Genomic DNA, 16965 nt, shown 5'->3' on the forward strand with positions numbered 1-16965 from the left:
TGAGTTTTTTGAGGATGTATCAATCGACAATCAAAGGCACTGATCAGGGTAGGGCGGTAGGTGTGGTCTATATGGGTCATAGTAAAGTATTTATGAAGGGCCCTCATAAGAAATTTGTTCAGAAAGCCATTGTTTGTGTGGATAAAACAATGGGCTTGCATGTATAAAGCAAAGAGTACTGGATGAAGGAATGTATTCTGCTTGGAGAGCAGTGACCAGTACAGTTACGCAAGGATCTGTTCTGGGACATTTGTTTTTTGTGATCTTTATAAATGACTTAGATGAAGAAGCAGAAAGATGGCTCAGTAAGTTTTCGGATGATATGAAGGATGGAGTTGTGGATGGTTCTAAAGGTTGTCACAGGTCACAAAACTATATAAACAGTTCGGCAGAAAAGTGGCAGGTGGAGTTCAATCGAAATATTTTCAAGGTAATTCATTTTGGAAGGACAAACCAGAAGGATGAACATAGGGTTAATGGTCGGCTACCAATGAGTATGTATGAACAGAGGGACCTTGTCGTCCAAATACATCCCCAGGGTCATTGCGCAGATTTATAGGATAGTTAGGAATGCCAATGGGATGTTGCTCTTCATTAATATGGGATCATAGTCAGGATTCCAGAAGTCACACTTGGAGTATTATGTCCAGTCTGGTAACTTCCTTGTGGGAAGGATGTGGAATCCATGGAGGAGATGCAGAGGAGATTTATCAGATGTTGCCTGGATTGGCAAATAAGTGTTATGAGGCAAAATTAGCAGATCTGTTAGTCTTCGCATTGGAGCATGGAAGAAAGAGAGGAGTCAATAGAGGTCTACAAGAATATGAGAACCATAGATAAGGTGGACAGCCAGAACCCTTTCCCCAGGACAGGAATAGCAAGCACCAGAGGACATATTTTCATAGTGAACGGAGACAAGTTCAAGTGAATCATCTGACGTAGACCTTTTCAACACAGAGAGTTGTGGGTCCGTGGAAATCCATTCTCTGTATCGTGCTGAAGTCGAAAACATTAGGTGAATTTAGGAGACTCTTAAATAGGCACATGGCTGAAAGACATATAGGTTATGAGGTGGTGTGGGGGGGGGGTTCGTGGCTTTTTAAATAATGAATTCAGGCATCACGACAATATCGAGGTTCTAATTGCCTGTACTGTGCAGTAGTATTCAATGTTCTATTGTCAATGTTCATGAATATTGCCCACTCCCACAGGCGCGTTAGTATTTATTTTTAAAGAATATATTGGGTGGCACAACATCGAGGATCAGAGGGCCTGTATTATGCTGTCATGTTTTATGTTCCGTTCTATACTATTCTGCTGTCATGTTTATGCTGTTTACGATACGAATAATTTGCGTATCCCTTCAACTCTCTCAGTGACCCTTGCAATTAATTCTGGATTATTTCTGTTTGTCACGAGACACATACTGGAGCGGTGGAGCAGCGGATCCTAAAAGAGACCACAGATAGTTCAATCGGGATCTCGCCAAAGGGGGGACTTGCTCCGTTAAACGGGTGTTCATATACAGATAATTTTCATAGGAATGAGCATATAAAGTTGTAAATGTTTTTATATTCAAGTCCTTCAATATTCCCCACAAGCTAAATACCCGGTCCTAATGAACACCCCCCACTTCCATTCTGACCACCAGAGTGATCATGCAGAAAAAAACATGAAGGTTTGTAGGTTCTGTGACTGTAGTAAATACACACTGCTTATTTTGATTATTCCTTGAATAAGGGCTCGCAAATATATATTTATTTTTTTATGAACGCTGAAAAGGTCGGCTGAGTTCTTTGAGAATTTTGATGTATTTTTACCAGAAGGATCAACAATGTCCATCGGGCGTCTATACTTGGATGATTATTGAATGACATCGTTCTACTGATCGAATTTCTTTCTCAATCAGGAGAAGAGATTCCACAATCCTCTTCTTTAAACGATAATCGATTAATAATGCGTCGGATATTTTGGGGTACAACGTATCTTTTGCTTTTTGTGAATTTCTGAGGAAGGGTAATGCGGAAATTGAGCGAATATGGCATACATTACACACACATCCACCCACACACACACACGCGCACGCGTGCACACACACACACACACACATACACACACACACACACACACACACACACACACACACACACACACACACACAAATATTCGTGCACAATGTCACAGCGAGAGTGTGCGAGGGAGAAAGAAAGGGAGAGAGATAGATAGATAGGGAGAGAGAGAGAGTGAGTGAGAGAGAGAGAGAGAGAGAGAGAGAGAGAGAGAGAGAGAGAGAGAGGTCGTAAGTTACAGAAAAATGGGTGGTCAGGAGAGAGAATGATGAACACAGAACACGAAAAGGAGATACGTCTATCCAGAAATTGCACACGTTGTTAGAGACCGTAGATAATGGAGCTTTGAACCGCCCCATATTCTCCTCTGAAGCAAAAAACCTGCACCAGACCAATATTTCATTATGCAAAGCACAGCTTTGTATTAAAAAATGTGAAACATTTCCGATCATCCCTGTTTGTTTTGTTAGTACTCAACAAGCACCCTGTTTAGTTCACGTTGATTATAATATCCATGTTTCCCCGTGAGTCTCTAATTAAATGGATTCTTTGCGTCCCGTAGCTACGGTTCACTTTTAAGCTGATCACAATTTCCGTGTTTTTTTGCCAAGGGGTTCTGGCGACGATTCTCTCTCCCAATATCCATCTGAGGTCTCGGTGGAAAAAGGACGAACTATAACGCTGAACTACAGTTATCCGGAAGCATTCGATGGCTATACTGCCTTCTTGTGTATCCAGTATCCTGAACAGGCGCCGAGATTTGTCCTGAAAGTATTAAGCACTAATTTTAAGGACAGGTCTTCGAATTTCCGAGACCGGTTTTCTGCTGTTTATCGGAAAGAAAGTCACGAGATAACAACTACATTTCCTGGGGTCCAATTAATCAAGTCATAGCCTTCTCAACCTCTCTATCCAGATGAGGTCTCCGATTCCTGGCAACATCATGATAAATATTATCTTGAACCATCCCAGATCGACATCCTCTTTTCTATTGCACGTTGATAAAATCAAAGAAACAAATAATCCAAATCTTGCCGCATCAACGTTTCATACAACTGCAAAATTAGTTTCAAACTTTTGCACACAAATCTGTAACTGCCTATCTGCAGAGAGGATGGGAACCAGCATATCTAACACTTTACATATACACTTTTCCTATTCATCTCAGGTTTTAAATAGATTCCTGCCATTCCAGATGTAGGTCCTAACCATTTTATAACGCCCCAACACAACACTTTACATTTCTGAATAAAATTTGAACAACCATTCCACCACCAAACTGTTCAAGATTTTGGTGGAACCTTTTGGCAAACATCTTCACAATCTAAAATACCAGACTCTTTAGAATCGTCGAAATATTTCAAACTACTCACATCTACATTTTCATTTAAAGTATTCGTACGGATGCCTAACAGCAATGGTCTCAGCACCGAAGCCATTGTACGAATGACCTCACCAGCGAGCGATCAGCAAAACACATACTTGAGGAATACCACTTCGCAGGAAGGGAATATTGCCTATTTTCTGCATTTCCGCGGACTTTCGCTTGCACACAGAACGAATATTCGAGTCGACTCTGTTTGGTCACGAGGTAAACACCGTTTACCTATTGTCCTATTAATAATTTCAAGGCTCCCCCGTGAGTTTCTCCTTGAATAGTTCTTTGGGTACTGTGGCTTGTTTTCACTCCCATTTATTGAAGATTCCACGATATGTTTCAGAAGCGTGGGAGATATTTCAACGTCCTAGAATCGTCTGATATGACGCTATAAAAATAACGAGCTGTACGACTGAATGACAGTTACTCGATATCATTCAGTGTCGATGCGGTCATTTGATACCGATGTTGTTCCAAAGAATATTCGAAATATCTTCTGAGGATATTCATCTCTGGGTCGGCAGAAAGATCTCTAGATTCCCCAGACAAGTTTTCTGTTCTTTATCAAAAGAAAAATCGGCTTGGTTCTTCATCTATCTCTTTGATTCTCTTCCATGACGCCGGGGTATTTCTGTCTGCCACGGGAAGCACACTGTGGTGGAGAATCATCGAATCAGTATAAAGACAAATACCTGGTAATTCTAGCGTGTCTGAGCAAAGGGGGATCGAATTGCAACGATCTGCACTTCCAATTGAATCTCCTCGATTCTTCCTATCTTGTCGCCATTATCATAATGGAATCACAACGGAACAAATATTTTGGTGTGCAACAAACTTTGTAGTTGTTGTGAATTGCTGACGAAGTGTGTTGCCAGGATTGCGATATAATGACATGCATCTTTCTCTTTCTCTCTAATTATTTCTGTCTTTCTCTGCTCCTTTCTGTCTGTCTGTCTGTTTGTCTGTGCGTCTGTCCGTCACTCTCTCTCTCTCTCTCTCTCTCTCTCTCTCACACACACACACACACATGCACTTGCAAGTACAAATTAGTATACTCAGTAACTGCGAACGAGAGAGAGAGAGTGAGTGAGTGAGAGAAATAAAGAAAGAGAGAGCGAGAGTGAGAGAATGAGACAGAGAAAGAGCAAGCGAGCGAGCGAGAGAGAGAGAGAGAGAGAGAGAGAGAGAGAGAGAGAGAGGGAGAGAGTGGCAGAGAGAGAGAGAGAGAGAGAGAGAGTGAGAGAGAGACTCTACCCAGGAGAAAAATGTGTCATCAGGCACACGCAAATGAGAAAAGTATGCCCAGAAAAGTCCTTAGTTGCAAGTGGCCTGCAAATCATGAACCGAGGAACCGCCCCATATTCTCACGTCAAGCAAAGAAGCTGCGCTTAATCGGCGTTCTGTCACAAATATCAAATCAATGCTATAAACAGGCCTTTCTGTCTTCCTTATTTGTCTTCCCTTTTTGTTTGGGAGGCACCCACCATGTTTCCTGTATGGTTCACGTTGAATAAAATATCTGTGTTTCCTGGTGAGTCACTGCTTAAAGAGATGCTTTGTGTCTCGTAGCTACGGTTCACGGTCTAGCTGACCACCGTTTATGTTCTCTTTTGCAGTGTCCTTTGGCGACGATTCTATCTTCCATTATGCATTTGAAGTTTCATTGGAATAACTATAAGCCTGAACTACAGTTACCAAGCAGAAAAGGTTGTTCACCCAACGTTCTCATAAGTATATGTACAACTACAGGATCACTTTTAACAGGCCTGCGGTGCAATGAATAATGCCATAACCTCCTCAAACTCTCCATCCGGGTCAGGCCTCCGAGTCCTGCCAACATGCTGATAAATGTTCTCGTCAACCTATCCAGTTTGTTAAATTATTTCCTATTGCATAATGACAATGACATCGCAGATTAATCCAAACGAGGCCGCACAAACGAATCGTTCAGCTGCAAGAACATTTTCAAATGTCTGTACTCAACACTGTGATGCTGGTGAAGGTGCGGAGTACCTTTACCCCCTGGTCTACAATAAATCACCGTCTTTTAAACCATTGGTTGTGTAGATCCTGCCAACGTCAGACCTCTCAAATTCAACGTTTCTGAATTAAATTCAACACATCATTCAACTGTCCACAAGGCCAACCGATCATGATTAGGCTACAATCTTTAGCAAACGCCTTTCAAATCTAAAATACCAGACACTTCAGTGCCATCCGAAAACGTGTTAGTCATTCCACGTAAATCTTCTTTGATGTGATTCGTTATAGATGACAAACAGCAAATGTTCAGGGCTTGAAGTTGGTGTACGTAATAAAATCTCTGCCCTCCAAACGAAGTATTGAACAGACAAATAAATGGCCAAAAGCTCCTTATCAGAACCACTGTATATCTTTTCTTCTTCACGAAGATGGCGGCTGAAGAATGGTAACGATTTCCATTGCCAGTTGACATATTGATGAAGTGCGCCTCCTACGGCTATACTGGAAGTGTCTTTGAAAAGGCGGTGGCTACATTTAAAACTTGGTAACTGAGCGTAGTGAAAGGTATCAGCAAATCTTTTGTCTTTAAAAGGTTTAATTTCCCTCTTCAGTCCAATGTATGATCCTGGCGTTTCCGGAGAGTGAACCAAAAAGGCGTCATGATAAGAGCTACTCCGGGAAGAAATCATCGGTAAAAACTTAACATTCCCAATAATTTCTGCATGGTTTTAACCGTAGCTCGTCTTGATTATTTGATAATGGCATCAACTTTGGATGGCAGCTTAGTCACTCCTCCCTGAGTAATCCTGTGCTCCAATAAATCAATCGTTTCTTGTTTATAAACGCATGTATCTGGATTGATGGTCAGTCCAATTTCTTGAAGAGCATAAAAAGGGTACCAAGATTTTCCAAATGTTGTTACTTAGTCGCACTCGTCACAAAACTATTGTCGAAGTAAATGAAAACATTGGGCATAGCATGTTCTGAAGTATGCATCACCCGTTGAAATAATTGATCAGCATTCTCTAATCCGAATAGCATTCGTAACAATTCATACAACCCAAATCGGGTAATTATTGTTGTTTTAGGAATGTCTTCTGTCTCAACCGGTACTTAGTGATAGCCACACACCAAGTAGATTTTCGAGAATATCTTCCCTCCATGCAAATTAGCCGAGAAATCCTGAAGGTCGGGATATCGCTGCTGTAATAAATAGCTAATTGTAGAGATGATCCTCGATCATGACATTCATCCTCCTCGAGCCAAAGGTGGGAATTTTGAAACTGTTAACTGCTCATAGTTTCTGCTCCGTGGTAGGATGGCCTGTGGCAAAACCAATGGCTGGAAATATACTAACTTCTCAAACTGTGTCCACCTGAAATGTTCGGTGGGACAACTGGTCCCATACATAGAATAGGCTTGCAGGTTCACAGCAACCGCCACAAACTTACTGGTGGTTGGCCTGGGTGTTTCCTGCAAACTCGCATGGAAGAACACGAAGACCAGGTGTCCAAAGGCGGCTTTGCTTTGCTTGCAACTTGCCTGATGGTAGAGAAGGATGCGCTAAGAACACGAGAGTGTTACACGGGGCCAATATCGAAGGGTCTGGTTGTGTGGACTTGTCTTACTTTGCTGTGCTTTTTAAATTTTAACGAATCACGAGCATACCCTTCCTTCTTCTCATAGATCTCTATAAATATTGATGTTTAAAAATTCCTGTTGTGGTTTTCTTGACACTCTTCTTTTATCCATATTTTATATTTAGTTTGTTGGGGTTTCGGGAGGGGTGGGGTGATTGATAGGATTTTTTTTCCTTTAGCATTTCTTTAATCTAATTTCTCTTTTTAAAAAATACCACCCGTATTTGGATTAAGTTTGAAATATTGTGATATTTTTGCAACGTGGTTTTATTTTAAATGAAGAATATAAAACAGCGATGAAGTGTTTGAAAGGCTGGTGATAAAGCTTATCAGCAGTGATATTGATTCATTTCCGTTCGCCTATTGCAGCAACAAATAAATGGCAGATGCCATATCACTGCCCCTACATGAAGCCCTGGAACACCTGAACAGTAAATGTGCATATATTAGGATGACTTTTATTGTCCGCATTTTTGCATTTAAGACCATCATGTCCTAAAAACGGATTGGCAAACTCCACGACTCGGTAGCTAACACCACATTGCTTAATTGGAACATGGATTTCTTTACCTCCATTTCTCAATCAGTGAAGATTGGTAAGAACGTCTCCTCCACTATCTACAATGGTACCAGAGCACCACAGGGATGTGTTGTTATCCCCTGCTCTATTCACATAACTCCTATGAATGAGTAGTTGGGTATGACATTAACAAAATCTAAACATTTGCCGACGATAGTGGATTGATAAAGAATGGGGATGAGTTAGCATACAGGATGGAAATTGAAATCTTGGCTGAATGGTGCACTAATATGAAACTTGCACAGTGTAACCAAACCTAAGAACTGATTGTTGATGTCAGGAAAGGAAAGCCAGTGGTGTGCAGTCAGGTGATCACTGGGGGAGTGGGTGAGCACATTTAATTTCCTGGGATGCACTATCTCGGAGGATCTTTCCTAGACCTAACACACCATTGGCATCGTGAAGAAATCATGACAGCACTTCTACTTCCTTAGGAGTTTTTGGAGGTTTGGTATGAAAACAGAAACCCTAGCAAACTTCTAAAGATGTGTGGTGATAAGTGTGGTGATTGGCTGTATCATGGTCTGGTATGGGATCACCAACACCCCTGAGTGTAAAGCTTTCCAAAAGGTAGTGGGGACAGGCCAGGAAATTACTGACAAAACTCCCCCAACTATTGAGTGCATATACAGGGAATGCTGATTTTGGAATGCAGCAGCAATCATTTAAGACCATCACCACATAGCACTTGGACTGCATTCACTACTGCCATCAGGAAAGTGGTATAAGTGCCACAAAACTCACACCTCGAGGTTCAGGAACGGCTGATATCCATCTACCATCAGAATCCTCTGAATAAAATTCAATCAGGGCCGAACCTAACGACACTTATTTGGGTACTTTATTCATTTTCTTTGCTCTCCCTGTATTGCACATTAGTTTGTTTGCATTAGTTATCATTTGACACTTAATTTGATTGTTTATATATTTAAGATGTGTGCCAGGAACTTTTGCTCTATGGTTTAGTGGTAATTCTGCCACACCCGCATTAAAAATGTGATATCAAAGTTGATTGTGATGTCATGTATGGAATCTAACAACAAATCTGAAATCTGAATTCTGTAAATCGAAAGAGCTAAATACTGAGACGCGAAATTGAACTTGAGGGAATGACAGTGAGAGAGTGGGTGAGAGAGAGAGAGAGAGAGAGAGAGAGAGAGAGAGAGAGAGAGAGAGAGAGAAAGAGAGAGAGAGAGATAGAGAGAGAGAGAGAGAGAGGCGGAGAGGGAGAGGGGGAGAGGGAGAGGGGGAGAGGGGGAGGGTAGCAGTGGTGTACATTAACCTGCTCAAAATTTCCTATCTGGAGTGGAAAAACAGAATGATATTCTCTCGGATCCTTGATCATCCGCTAGTGCTCTAGAAGTTTGTTTGTTCCACTTCCTGTGGCTAAAGGATCGATGGATGTTTCAACTGTACCGATCCACTTAGATTTGCCGTCAAAAGCAGCGGTCGCTCCTCTTAATGTTGACTCTGTGGCCGCTCACATCAACGATCTCGCTAAGTTATTTTGCTTCGAATGGGAATGCTATCAGATGATTGCTGATAAATTGTCCATCGAATCCGCTGTTTGTCAGATGTTGGTGCAGCAGAGTAGTAGGGTGATTGATTGGCATTTGTGTTGCTGCCTTTGGTTTGGCGGATGTTATTTATACTCACCCATGAAATACTATGTGGTGCAGATTTGAGATTACTCCACCTTTCCTATTGCTATCTGCAAGCTGGAATTGTAGAATTGAAGTCATTATAAATATTAACATTGAAGATGAAAATCTCTGCCATACTGCTTTTGTGGAATGGAGCCACCAGCACTGAATGGACTTTGAAGTAACCAGTAAATAAGCCTTTAGACGGAGTACAGTCGGTAGCAGCATTGGCGGGCGAAATGGGATAATTGATTCTGGGTGTGCATACCTTCTGTGGCAGGCAGTAAAGTCAAAGATACAAGATACGAAGGTACTGATGCACGTTATTATGGTTATGGAGGGGGTTAAAGGCCTTGATCAGGCTGAAAAGCATTAGGCTGCTGGCAATTTATTTTTGCGTTGGATGTTATGCGATGGGACTGTATCGAAAGCCAAGTAGGTGCGTATGAAATGCATAATTATAGTCGTCAGTATAGTGGCATCCTATAACGTGGAAGGCATGAGTTTAAGTTAGATGCTGCCATACGTTAAGAATATGAAATGCTGTTCGTGGAGGTAGGGCTACTTGCAATTTGATTTTTAAACGATTAACGAAGAAGAGTCTAATAAAATGATCTTGCTGCTTAAACGATTTCAATACATGAAATAAAAATGTGCTTCATTACATCGTCTCTTGTCTCCGAAATCTTGATCTGTGAAATAAAGAACGAAAGATAAGGACAAATTAAAATATTTTCTCGCCACAGGGCAGTCATGTCAAAGTTACCTGCGAGGAGAATGTTTCGTGGCATCCTCAAACCGATCGGCAACCTCTGTGTTGTGTATTTCATATCTTCACATGTGAATTCAGTCTAAATCGAAGTTTCATCTCAAACCTATTACACACTCCTTAAAGCCGAGACATCAAGTCTAATGAGTTCATGCTGAATAAGGCGATGATCACTGATTCGGATATCCATTTCATTGAGAGAACATGGAAACGTTATCGGGATATGACGTGTCTTTACAAAACAAGATAATAAATAAGATTTCGAACGAGGAACAAATAAACTGCAGCCCCATGGATTTTTATAATGTGAAAAGAGAAAGCGGGGTCACCCTGGGAGTCAGGTAGCATGCATGGTCACCAAACACATCAGATCATTACTCTTTGCACTGAACCTCTTATTGGTTCCGATCAGTCATTTTCACTGCCCACTGTAATGGACTGTTGAGTTCCAGAAATAGACTATGGAGTCTATTTACACCATAGTTCCCAGGACCGCCCAATAGAGTGCGATCTCGTTCTCGGAGATGGAAGATAGAGGCAAGGAGGCTTTGCATCTGCTCCGCTATTCGACATATAATAGTTGATAACGGACGTCATTTTAATGCTCAACACCAATTATTAAACTCGAATATTACACCCGAGTCCACTACTTTGTTGACGTCATTCTTGCTCATTATAGCCTGATAAATAATCGAAACCGAAGGACAGTGGTCCAAGTGTTCACAACTCTTCGAGGTGTCTCCAGATCGAATCGTTGTGTATATTTCTCATCCACCACTTGCTTTCAGGCTTAACAACACGATGTCATATCGACTTAATCATTCACACCAGTGAGTATTGGAACGTTTCCCCACTCTATCACATTCTGCTTCGTTGCCGGATTGGAAGAAGTACTGTACTTCCTATCTGACTCAACTGGAACTCCATGAAATGGAGGACAAACAAACTTTGAGTTGATTGGTGAAATGGAGGAACAAATGAGGAACAGGTGGGGGGGGGGGGGAGGGGGAGGGTGAGGAGAGCTTTGTGCTGAGCGGATGTCACACTACCAATCACGAAAGAGACCAGATCTCACAGCACGTTTTTTCGTGCATTCAATTTTTAAAAATTCTGAGTTAGTTCCATTCAGGTCAAATTCACCCGAGATGCAACGGAGCTATGTCATCTCTGTCTACTTATTGGCTTCTTACAACAGTTGCTCTTTACACCGGTAAGTTTAGGCATTTCCAATATCCCGCTTTATTCCACTACTGCAATGGATATTTAATTAGTGAATTTCATGCATAAACTGAAAGACTGGAAATAAGGAGAAAAATTCAGAATCGTGTATCCAGTTCTTTGTTGAGCAATGTCCGAGATGTTAAGAGAATATTCATGTCAATTTAAGCAGACTTTCTGCTCTCCTTTGGGAATGGTAACACTGGCACGACACGCCTGTCAGGCTGGCAATTATACTCCTGTTCCTAAGACTTAAGGTCAACGTGAAGATGATTAAGGAAAGGATGGATAGTATGGAAAGGCAATTTCATTAATTTCCTCCATGCCGCTAACTTCTCTTGAAGAGTCATTTCATTTCTATTTTTTTTAAATCTCAGACGAGTATCGGGGATGGTAGTAGTTCTGGAAAATGCGCGCAGTTAGATGATATTGGTGGAATTGGTAGATTCATGTTCTCCTCGGAATATTTCAGGACATTGTCGAGGCGACGCCGTGTCTCAGACACCAAGTACGATCACAGTGACTGAAGGAATGGACGCGAATTTGAAATGCAACTATACAACAAGCACAAGCGCCCTTGGATTAATATGGTACCGTATGTATCCAGGAAGATCACTCGACTTTTTGTTGATTAGAAGGCAATATGACAGTGGGGGAAAACAAATTCCCGGTGAACGTTTCTCGGCGGAGCTCGATCATTCGAAGGGAATGGTTCCTCTGAAAATTACTGCAACGCAGCTGGGAGACGCCGCCATGTATTATTGTGCTCTGAGCCCCACAGAGGTACGGAACTGGGCTGAGACTGTACAACAACTAACAGATCATCTCGCCGCGTATCAACGTGTGAAAATGAAGCTTTGAAAAATTATTTGCTGCTCTGTCCATGCGCCTTAATCAAATGGGTGACTTGCGGTGATTATCCAATTTTGTGCTACTGATAAAAATTAGCTTAATCAAATAACAGATACAATTTACTGTCATGTAATAAAACAGCAATTGAATGTTAGACTGCCATAAGGTGGAGAAAGTTTTTCCAATAGCATTAGCATTGCCCGGAGCCAGTGTGAGTGAGAAAATTCCCTCCAGAACCTACGAGTGTCCGTGCACACCTGCAGCCTCTGAGACCGCACAATATTCCAGTTCAGTATAAACGATCGGCAAAAGGCGCCCAAATTTAAACATCGAGCCCCATGAGGAAGCCTAAAGCCCCAAGGATCCTTCGAGAGTCCTCATTGTCGTTAGTATCACCTTAAATCCTTATTACGAATACCGCTTCTCTTGTGGCAGCCTCCAGCAACCTGCAGCTGGTGTGAGTCTTTTGGCCTGGAGTCGGTAGCAGCCCGCAGTCTGTTTGCTTTCCACGCCTGTCAATCGCTAAGAGACCGCCACATGCTTGTGTTGTAGAGGCCATCGCTGGTCCGTCACGATGGTCATCGTCCTTCTGTCGTATCCTCTGATTCTCCGCCTCAACGGGTATGTTCTTCCCCTTACTGGTGTCCTGTACCAGCCCACTCCTCTCGCAGAGTCTGAAACCCCACGTAGCCGTCAGCGGACACATTGGTTCATGACTCCGAGGTCGCAGATATCAAAATCAAGCACTGTCGGTTCTTTTGTTGGGCCATTGTAAGCCTGTACAGAGCCGTCGGACAAGAACTGAATGCTAAAACCCACAGGTCATCACGAAATGTAGTGCTGCCTTTACCGCAGTCCCGGCAGTGCCGCCATTACATCTAAGTCTGCGCCTTCAGTCACTTGGCCAGATGAGAGGTATGGCTTTGAAAAATTAGACAGAAATCTCTCTTTGCCTCGCTCCTTTTCTCATCCCAGGTTATTCTCTTGTTCCGACCCCTTGACAGTGGGAAGAATTTCTCTCTTTAAATTAAAGCCATTACGGGTATAACCCGACTCAACACTTTGAACATCCATTCTATCCTGTTTCACCTGTTGACGCACCTTATTAGCCTTTCAAATTTGCATCCAGATTTCACTTTTATTTACTTAAAATGCCTCTCATTTATAAACCTCTCTGTGATAAAGCATCACCAGTGAAATTTACTGCAACTGCAACCTGACTTTGCAGAGCAATAGACCACAAACACAGGTGACGAATGTTTGGATGCAATGGTACCACAAGGACGTGAATATGAATCATCACCACATCCTGATTCGGTGCATCGAGGAAACGGATAGGATACTTTTCAGGACGCAGTTGTAGACATGTTAGACATAGATATTGCAACATATGGGCCATTTCAATAGATGTTGGCAAAACATTCTCATTGTCCATGCTATGAGACTTTGGGTGCTTATTTCATTTGTTAGGAAAATGAAGTACCCCTTTGATAGAAGGAGAATTATTTCTCAAAATTAACTACATTCGGAAACCTCTTGGTCTTGTTCAAGCTTTGCCAGAATGGGTCTCCTATCTGGTTAGCGAAGATTCCTTTCTCTATTTTGACTCTGTTATCCCCATAGCTTGCATTTTTATTTGTAATATTATACACTGCTCATATTAAACAAAAAATGTGACACTTACACAACAGTTAGGCTTTATTATTGCATTACCTGGTGCAAATTATTTGTGTTGGTTTGTCTGTATAGGAGGCAAAACAGAACAATTTACTCCCTATCAGCTGAAATGACAATGAACAATTAAATGTCGTTTTCTGTGTCCATTTCTGTTATCAGCTGTCTTGGGTAAACTTATACCTCTCATTTTGTTCATTTTAGATTGGTCACAGTGTTTGAGCTACCGAAAGAAAATAGACACACACACCGAGAGCAGTTCAGTTTATAAAAAAATTTAATACTAATTTAAAAGCTGATTTCACACTACAATATGCAAGCCCTTTCCAACTATACTTATCAATGCTTGGACTGGTCCCAAATGCCAAAGCGAGGCAATGACTGCACACTTGTAGTAGGTTGTCCGGGCGCCGGTAGCAGCTTCTCCACCTCCCCTGACCGGGACGTTGCTCGGACTCTGGCTGTTCTTCCTTCTTGACAAGGGGTGTTCCCACCCCTCGGAGAGTCTAAACTTCAGCAGCAGGACCACAAGCTTATATACCCCAAAAACAATTAGACTCCTTCTAATATTTGTCAGTCAAAATCAAAACTGAACATTATATTCTACAATTTAGAAGATTAATTATTATGGAACCAGGATGTTATGATTTCCTGGTTTATCTCGTAGATACAAAGACTTATTAAAACTTCTCGAGCAAGACAGGTTGTGACCAATTCGTCAATTTCAGAGTGTTGCATTTGACAACTGCTTTCCCTGGGCCTCACAGTGGAATTCCATTTCAAAGTGTATCTTCAGATAAGTCCCCATGGCTGAGTTTAATTACATCTGCTAGTTCTGAAAGTAAGGTGACCTGCATGTGGACCCAGTGTCGTCAGTTCCACATAAGCAAAAAGCATCTGGGTACATGGTTGTCATCCTCCATTACATCAGCCAATTGCATAAGGATAATGTAAATAAAGATGTACCTGATATTATGCTTGAACACTATTTCAAAACGTGGGATTCCGATTTGAAATAATGCTGGCCGAATGTTAAAAGGATCAGTTTAACTGCAATAGATGCTTCAGAATCTTGCATCTATCGAAACGTCTCTTTGGATCGACACATGAAACTGAAGCAAAAGTATGGTTTATAAGCTGAGAAAAGGTATTTACTTTAATTTAGCTTTCTCTTCATGCCCTTATATGTGCGCCTTAAATAAGAACAGTGTGGAGTGTGGAAATAGTCCAAGCCCCCCAGCATGCCCACTCCGATAAAAATGGCCACTTATAGTAATCCCACCTGCCTGTTTCGTTGACATCCTGCGAATCCTGGCAATTTAGCCGTCTAGTCGTCTTAAGTATTGGAAAAACTATGTATCTGCAATACCTGCCTCGGGTGCCTGTACCCCACACCCACCACACATTCGTACCCCCTAAGTTCGTGTTAAATCTATCTTCCCTCACTTGTAGTTCCAGAATCTCCTTCTCTAGGTAAAAGACTACGTGAATCCGGTTTACCCCACACTCGATCATGTCTAGCACTATAATATCACCCCTAACCGTCCTGAAGTCTAATGAGAAATGTTATAACCTCTCCAACCTCTCCATCCAGACCAGGCCTCTGAGTCCTGCCAACATCCTGATAAATATTCACTTCATCATCTCCAGATTTACAACTTATTTTTTTTATTGCACAGTAACAAAATCAGAGCATAATAATATAAATATCGTAGAATAAAGGACTCATACAACTACAAATTTCTTTCAAATATCTGTATCCATCACTATAGCTGATACAAACTAATCGGCAGAGAGACCCGTGACGAAAATATCAACCAGTTTATAGATACTCTGTATCAGTAGGTCTCTCTTCTACGATACATTTCAGCTTCATACCATGACTACATAGGTCCTGACAATGTTCGACTGCTGAAATACAACACCTCACGTTTCTGAATTAATTTCCAACAAGATTCAACAGCCCACCCAGCACAACCTTTCAAGATTCAGCTGAAATATTAAGCAAACGTCTTCAACATCAAAAATGCCAGATACTCCAGTGTCATGCGGAAATTCGATTACCATGCCATGTACATTTTTATTTACGTCATTGGTTTTAATGTCCAAACACCGAAGCCAATGTACGAAAGAGAGCGAATGTGCTGAATAGTAATGAGTGGACAGTGACTGAGAAGATGAATACTAGAAACGTATGTCTAGCAATTTCCTAAGTTGCAAGCGCCAGAAAATCAAGAATATGAGAACCGCCACATTCTCCCGTCAAGCAAAGTACCTGCAGCTGACTGGTGTGGAGTCAGACATATCAATTCAGCGGCATAAACAGTGGGAACCATCTCCCTTCTTCCAAATTTGTTTTTGAAGCAGCAACCACGTACCCTCGGTGGTTCATGCTAAAAAAAATTATCTGTTGTTTCCCTGTGAGTCAATGATTAAATGGATCCTTTGCCGTCAGTGGCTAAGATTAACCTTTAAGCGTATCATACGTTCCGTGCTTTGTTGCTGGGGCCTTTGCTGACGAATCTACCTCCCAGAATCTATCTGAGGTATTGGTTGAAAAGGAACAAACTATAAGGCTGACTGAAATTACCCGGAAACATTCGTTGCTAATACTGCCTTCTGGTACATCCTGAATATGCGCCGAGAAATGTACTAAAATATTTTGCATTGGGTTCGCACACCATCTTTCGGATTTCTCTTGTTGATCAGAAAACAAGTTGTACGGTTCCTTTAATTACCTCCGGCGTCCTTGTCTTCGATTTAGCCGTGCCTTTCACACACATTACAGGAGAAAAGCAATAAATCGGTACAATAACCCTCCTTAGTAGTTACACCGAGCTATAACTAGATGGCGGCCTTTCCTCCGTAAACAAAGCAAATGTGAATGCTGACGCATACGATCCTCGAGCAGAAACAAAAGCGGAATAAGCCCCTGACACAATTTAAAGGGTCAGGCAACTTCTGCGGAGTTGTATTATTTTGTCATTTTGGGCCAAGAACCGGCATCACTCTCAGAATATATAGGGGAGAGTTTCAACGTAAAGAGGAGAAAGGTTGGCGTGGGACAAGGTATTGCAGGTATTCCACACCCTTTTTCAGCACCGATGTCCTCAATGTATCTGAGTACTCCATAGCATCGACTGACTCTTCCTCACAACT

This window comes from Narcine bancroftii, chromosome 5 (assembly GCF_036971445.1).
Source record: "Narcine bancroftii isolate sNarBan1 chromosome 5, sNarBan1.hap1, whole genome shotgun sequence".
Taxonomy (NCBI): Eukaryota; Metazoa; Chordata; class Chondrichthyes; order Torpediniformes; family Narcinidae; genus Narcine; species Narcine bancroftii.